The sequence below is a fragment of the Pelodiscus sinensis genome, chromosome 12 (assembly GCF_052426305.1).
Source record: "Pelodiscus sinensis isolate ZL-2025 chromosome 12, ASM5242630v1, whole genome shotgun sequence".
Classification (NCBI taxonomy): domain Eukaryota; kingdom Metazoa; phylum Chordata; order Testudines; family Trionychidae; genus Pelodiscus; species Pelodiscus sinensis.
The window spans coordinates 23,083,454-23,091,177 of NC_143063.1; positions in this window are offsets into that span (position 1 = coordinate 23,083,454).

Here is a 7,724-nt window from a genome sequence, read left to right on the forward strand (position 1 = left end):
TCCTCCAGTAGCCCCACTCTGATCATGTGAGCTACCCCTTCTCATCCCCTCTTCTAACACCTCCCCCTACACACCTGCCTCTCTTCTCTGGTGCTGGTACCTCCCCTGCAGGTATCTGCCCTTCTGCTTCACCCCAGAATCCCCTGCACCTTCCTTTACCCCTGCACCCCCCTTGTGCCTCCCCTTTCCCTCACTGCTCTTGCCCCCTTTGCCCTCTTTTTCCCTGATGACCACCCCCTCACCACCCTCTGCCCCCGTTCCCCTCATGCCCCTGTGCCCTCACACATGCCTTGCTCCATCCCCACCTTTCTCATGCCCACCCCTCCTTTCAAGCCTCCCAGCACCTCTCCCTCCCCACTCTAACCACCAATGCCTTTACTCTCTCCTCTCCCAGCATCACTCTGTCCCCCCTCCCACTGACACCTCCCCTCCTGCCCTTTTCCTCATTGTCTCCACTTGGCTCCCTGGCATTTGCCTCTCCTCTACCCTGTCCCTTGGTGCTTTCCCCTTCCTTCTCCTGACCTGCACCCCTCCCCTCAGCACAAGCCCCTTCCTCTCCCACCCCTTCCTCTTATTTTTCCCCCTCTCCCCTCTCCTCTCCCCTTCCTTACCTTCGGCTTCTGTCTTCCGATTCCTGGAGCTGGAGTCAGAGCTGGCCCAAGCTACAGGCCAGCCAGGCCCTAGCCGGGCACCACAGGGCGCCGCGCAGTGCTGCCGGGCCGGGCGGGGGCATCCCCAGAGCGCCTCTGGGGGGGGTCATGCGATGCTGCCGGGCCGGGCGGGGGCGTCCCTGGGGCGCCTCAGGGGGGCCACGCGATGCTGTGGGCCGGGCAGGGGCATCCCGGGGGCACCTCAGGGGGGCCATGCGGTGCTGCTGAGCCGGGCGAGGGTGCCCCTGGGTGCACAAAGGGCGGTGCTGCCGGGTCCGGGGTGCAAAAATGCCTCAGGCCAGCCAGCATATGTAGTCAGGCCCCAGCTCCTTCTGCCACGTCACATCATGCCACGCCCAGGTGTCTCCCCTCTCACCTCTTGTGCGGCGTTTGAGCATGCCACACATGCCCTCTCTCTTCCCCACAGTGCCCTGTTGATGGCCGCAGGGAATTTAAAATGAGGGTCTGCAGTGCCCCGTCACAAATCCCTCTCCTCCTCCAGCAGCCACTAGCCGGACCGAGACATTAGGGTGTGCCTGGGCACACCTCGTGCGCACGCCTATGGTTATGGGTGATGTTCCTTGAACAAGCTCACAATGCAACTAGGTAGTTTCAGTATTTTGGATGTCAGTAGGATCCACTACTAGAATTGGTCTGATAATGACTAATTTAGGTGTGAGCAGGCCTGGGTTCATTAGCATCTGGAGCAGAGATTTCCCATCAGGCAGTGCTTCTCTGCTTTCGGTATCCCATAGTTCAGTGCGATTCCTGCCTTGGAAGAGCCGGTCTCCATTCTGTATGCTAATGAGATGTCCCTCTGTTCTATCTTCAATGCAGATGAGGCTGGAGTGTTTCCTTAGTTAGTTTAGGTGCGTCTTCCCAGGTCTTTTCATTGCTTTGTCTTTGAGAGAGAGGCTTGAGAGAGGGGGGTGGTTTCCATGAGTATCACTACCTGGCTCCCCAAGAGTACAGGGCTGGTAGGTAACATCGCAGACCTAGAGAGTTGATTATTCCCCTTTATTCTGAACTGGTGAGGACACACTTTAAGTATTACACATTCAATTCTAGGGGCCCTATTACAGAAAGAATGTAGGTGCATTGGAGAGGGTCCAGCGGATAGCAACAAAAATGATTAGGGGGCTGGAGCACATGACCTACGAGGCGAGTCTGAGGAATTTGGGCTTGTTTAGTCTTCAGAAGAGAAGAACAAGGGGGAATTTGATAGCAGCCTTTAACTGCCTGAAGGAAGGTTCCAAAGAGGGTAAAGAGAAAGTTTTTTCAGTAATGACAGGTGGCAGAATGAAGAGCAGTGGTCTCAAGTTGCAGTGGGGGAGGTCTAGGTTGGATATTAGGAAAAACTATTTTACTAGGAGGGTGATGAAGTGCTAGAATGGGTTACCTAGGGAGGTGGTAAAATCTCCATCCCTAGAGGTTTAAGTCTTGTCTTCACAAAGCCCTGGCTGGGGTGATTTAGTTAGGGTTGGTCCTGCTTTTGGCAGCCAGTTGGACTCGATGACCTCCTCAGGTCTCTTCCAGCCCTATGATTCTATGAATTAATAGTGATTGTAATAGGTAGTATGTAAGAGCGTGAATGTCAAAGTCCTGAGGACAGCCTGGGGAGATTCCAATAGGAGATTCCAATGAGCAAAAGTGCTTCAAAACAAATGTTCGTGGAATTTTAAACCAAAATTTAAGACTCTGTCCCTTCATCTCCCCACCAAAAATCTCAGTCAAGACTTTTTTTATTTTCTTCAAATGGCTAGTTTTCCAGAGAAATCTTAAAATTCATTTGGCATGTACTCATTAAATAAAAAACAATCCTCATCTGAATAAATATCTGAAAGTACTAATTTTGAAAATGTCACAGACTCTGACACTGACAGAACAGCCGAGGGTTGTGTCTACACTGGCAAGTTATTACGGAAAATCAGCCGCTTTTCTGGAAAAACTTGCCAGCTGTCTACACTGGCCCTTGAATTTCCAGAAAAGCACTGACTATCTAATGTAAAATCATCAGTGGTTTCTAGAAAAACTATGCTGCTCCCGTTCGGGCAAAAGTCTTTTTCCGGAAAACTGTTCCGGAAAAGGGCCAGTGTAGACAGCACAGTAGTGTTTTCCGCAAAAAAGCCCCGATTGCGAAAGTGACGATCGGGGCTTTTTTGCGGAAAAGCGCGTCTAGATTGGCCACAGACGCTTTTCCGGAAAAAGTGCTTTTCCGGAAATACTTTTAACGGAAAACCTTTTCCATTAAAAGCATTTCCGGAAAATCATGCCAGTGTAGACGTAGCCAACCTGTGTATGACCCATAACAATTTAAGAGGAGGCATTGCAATTGTATATCAGTAAAAATGTTAGTCATACTAGCAATCTCCAACCCATTCCTTTGTACTGATAAGAATAAAAGAACAGTTGCTGCCTATATTTGTCTCTTTACCTGTATCTTGTTAGAAGTTTAATATTGTGATCCAATTAGCATGCAAACACTAAATCCTATTCCTGACTTATGATACTTCATTACTGAATTCTTTTGATTCACAGATCAAAAAGGTCTATTAACATTTAGATAGACTTTGTGTAGTAATAATGTTATGTCCCTATTTCTCTTTGAAACCTGTAATTCCACATAGTGAACTATCTGTGAACTGCTTTGCAGTCGGAAAATAGTTATTGCTAAGATCAAACTGTCGGTTCACTTTCATCAAAGCCCATGTGGTAGAGTTATCTGTGAATGCCAAGTTTGCTTCAACTATAAAGGAATCTACAGGCCTGACCCCTTTTATCTTAGAGCTATTTAGACTTCGACAGGGAAAGTTTAAGCCAGAAGACAGAGGTCTCCAGGTTTACTCAGGATTTTTCCTGGAATCTATGGAAGAATTTGAACAAACTCTAAACCTGGAGTGACTATTGGACTACAATAGTCCATTAATTTTAAATTAATTTCATAAAGACTTTTACAAATCAGCAGTCTCATCATCTCTACTACGAAAATGACCAAGGACATTAAACATGTTTGTATGTATATTGCTCTCTTAAACATATATAACTCTTTTTCTTTTTATTAATAAATCTTATATTTAGTTAATAAGGATTGACTGTAAATATGTATTTGGGTGAGATCTGAAATATTCATTGAGATGGGCAATATGTCAGTTCCTTTAGGTCTGGCAAAACACTAAGTAGGGTGAATACAATTTTCAATAATTGTTCACTATACTAGATTTGTCTGTCTGGATTGGAGCCAAAGGCTGGATTGTCTAAGGGGAGTGTATTTGACTTCTGGTTGACCTACATGGTATAACAGAAGCTGTTTTGCTTCTAGTGTAGTAAATCTAATTCTAGAATAAACTATGAATTTGTGGGAATCTCTGCCCTATTTCTTTGACAAAAGCTTCAGAAGGGTAGCCGAGTTAGTCTGTAATGGGAAAAACTTAAAAAACAACAAATAGACTAATAGAATCTTAAAGACTAACAAAACATGTAGACATTATTATGAACTTTCATGGGCGCAACCTACTTCTTCAGATGACTGGAGTGTTAGAAGTCCAGATCCAAGAATAAATAAGAAAAGGGAGAATAAATAAGAGAAAAAAAGGAGGAGGAAAGGAGAAAAAAATAAAAAGAGAGAGAGACAGTGAGTAGATGGTTCAAATAGTTACAACAGGCTGATAAGAACAATTGGCACCTCCATTGTTTGGTTGGCTGGTTAAGTCATTAGGATGTGGAAGGTAGTGTGCGAGCCAGCAGATGTCCTTGTTCATACCATTTGCATAAGAATTAAACTTATGAATGAAGTTAAGTTCCAATCCTCTTCTGTGTATTTGGCTTGTGGAATTGGCCTGAAACAAAATGGTGACTTGGAGATCCATTAATGAGTGTCCAGATAGATTAAAGTGTTCTCCAACAGGTTTTCGTGTATTGCCTTTTCAGATATCTGATTTGTGTCCATTAATTCTCTCCCGTAGAGACTGTCCAGTTTGGCCAATATACATGTCAGTGGGGCATTGTTAGCATTTGATGACATGGATCACATTAGTGGATGTGCGGTTCAATAAGCCTCTGATTTGCTGGCTGATGTGGTTGGGTCCAGTGATGAAATTGCTTGTTTAGATGTGTGGGCAGAGTTGGCCCCAGGACCAATTGCAGGGGTGGGTTCCTGGATGATTAAGATGGAGGTATCATCTGAAGAAGTGGGTTGCACCCATGAAAGCTCATGATACCATCTAGATCAGTGATGGCCAACCCACAGCTCCTGGTTTCTTCACTAAGCTAGAAGAAAAAAATTGCAGCTCCTGACAGAACCGGGACGGAACCAGGAACCGCACAGGTCAGCCACTCTCACGGCTGGGCTGCTGTGAGCCACATTCGTGCTCATGGCCCACACCATTCCACTCATGGCTCCCAGCACATTGCATCATACCCTGCACGTGCAAGCCAGGTTGCACGCAGCATCCCAGCCTGCACGTGCTAGCAGCTGATTGCTGAGCACAATTTGGGTGTGTCTAGACTACATGCCTCCTTCGACGGAGGCATGTAGATTAGCCAGATCGGAAGAGGGAAATGAAGCCGCGATTAAAATAATCGCGGCTTCATTTAAATTTAAATGGCTGCCCCGATCTGCCGATCAGCTGTTTGTCGGCAGATCGGGGCAGTCTGGACGCGATGCCCCGACAAAGAAGCCTTTCTTCATCGACACAGGTAAACCTGGTTTCACGAGGCTTACCTGTGTCGATGAAGAAAGGCTTCTTTGTCGGGGCATCGCGTCCAGACTGCCCCGATCTGCCGACAAACAGCTGATCGGCAGATCGGGGCAGCCATTTAAATTTAAATGAAGCCGCGATTATTTTAATCGCGGCTTCATTTCCCTCTTCCGATCTGGCTAATCTACATGCCTCCGTCGAAGGAGGCATGTAGTCTAGACACACCCTTTGTGGGGGAGGGGAATTGGGTTAGAGTGGGGAGAGATGCCTGGCTCTGGAGAAGGAGAGTGGGAGAGGGGACGGGGATCAGGTGTGGGGGGTGCACATAGTGTGCCGGCCGCTCAGCTCCCACACTCCAGTGCTTGGAGGGAGACGTGCAACTGTAGCGGTGGCGGCGGTTCCGGGACCCGAGAATTAGATTAGAGTGGATGTGTGTGTGTGCGCACCTGGCTCTAGTCTGAGGGAGGGGAGGGGAAGGAGATGGAGAGGGAGTGCGCATGGCGTCCCAGCCAGCACGTCTGAAGGCCGGCCACTCAGCGCATGCGCCCCAGCACCTAGAGGGAGACACACATGGCTGTAGTGGTGGCGGCTTTGCCTCCGGGACCCGAGAATTAGGTTAGAGCAGGGGGAGGAGGGGGATTGGGTTCAGGGAGGTGGGTGCCTGGCTCTGGGGACGGGAAGGGAGATTGGGTTGCAGAGGGGGCGTGCCTGATTCTGGGGAAGGGGGTGGGGGATTGAGTTAGAGCGGGGGGATGCCTGGGGGACGGGAGGGGAAGAGCAGCCATCACGCTTCCTGAGACCCAGGATCCCCAGGTAATGGCCCTAGCTGACTCTGTCCCCTCCCCCTGGCCAGACCCCCCCACAAGTATCCTGCCCCAGCATCCTGTCCCCTGCTCCCACCAGCACAGTTGGGGCCACATTAGTGAGGCTTGGGGGGGGGGTTGGTTTTTTTGTATGGCCCCGATTGACTTTTCTGTGGGTCAGTGACCCCGACTCAAAACAGGTTCCCTGCCCCTCTCATAAATAAAGACAATGCTGAAACATTTTGTGTTTGACATAATATTTCATTTAAAAATGAAGACTGGCCAACAAGCTCCCAATTGGGCCAAGCCCCCATCTGGCTGCAGCATCCTGCACCCCCCCTCCCCCGCCCTCAAATCTGAGCCTATCATACACTGGAACCCCCTGTCCTGAGCCTCTCACATCCCCAAACTCCTGCACCCCCACATCCCCAGTCTTCTGCCACAATACACCTGCACCATCCACACACTGCAAATCTGTCCTGAGCACCTTATACACCTCAGCCCAAACTCCTGCCCCCTCACAGCCACAAGCCTGTTGCTTGCTCAGCACCCCAACCTTCCACCTGACCCCAACACTCCAGCCTGGAGTCCCCTCCCTGAGCCATCATCTTCTTCTCTACTTCCTCCTGCACTCAAATTCCCTCCCAGAGCTTGCATCTCTCACCCCTTCCCAGTGCTTTTTTAATGATGGTATGCCTCGGGACCGTGTACTGACCTATTTTCCCCCAGGAAGTTTTTTTTTTTTTGCTCAACAACCCTCCTCCCCCCTCCCCGAGGTACATGGCTCTTCACATTCTATCCACCGCTATTTTGGCTCTTCATCTCTAACGGGTTGGCCACCCCTGAGCTATATGTTTTGTTAGTCTTTAAGGTGCTACTAGTCTATTTGTTAGTTTTCACTATTTGTTTGAGTCTTTCCTGAGTTTGCAGTCTCAGCCTGGCCTATCCAGGCACCATGGTCACAGACCCTGAGCCAGGAAATCAGTTACACAAGCTGTCAGTTGACTAATAGAGACAATATGGCTTAATGGACAGATCATGAGGCTGGGACTGTGAGCAGGGCCAGCCTTAGATAAAATGGCACCAATGACTAACTTGTATTTTGCCAACTCTATGGGCACCCCCACCACAATGACCTCCATAACTCTTTCCCAAGCACCTTCTCCAGTGCATAATCTGTATTGAAAGAGAGCTATGGCACAAATTAAGCACCAGATAGGTGGGCAGAGCTGACCAAGCACCCAGCTCTGAGTTTTGAAGGGTGTGTGTGTGTGCGCTGAGGGCAGTATTATGTGGGTATATGAGGCAGAGAAAGAGGCTTAGTGTATGTGTTGGGTGAATGTATGTGTATGTGAGAGACAGGAAGGGTGAGTGTGTCAGTGCAGTTTCTTTAAGAAGAGCCTTCAGGAGCCTGAACAGCAGCACTGGCAATTCCCACTGTACACCCACAGGCACCAGGGCAGATATGCTCCCCTGACACCCACCCCAGCTCAGTGGAGTCCATGTATACAGGTGCAGCAGGGGGACACTCCACCATCAGCATCCCCCTGGCTCTGCTACCACTTCTTGAAGTG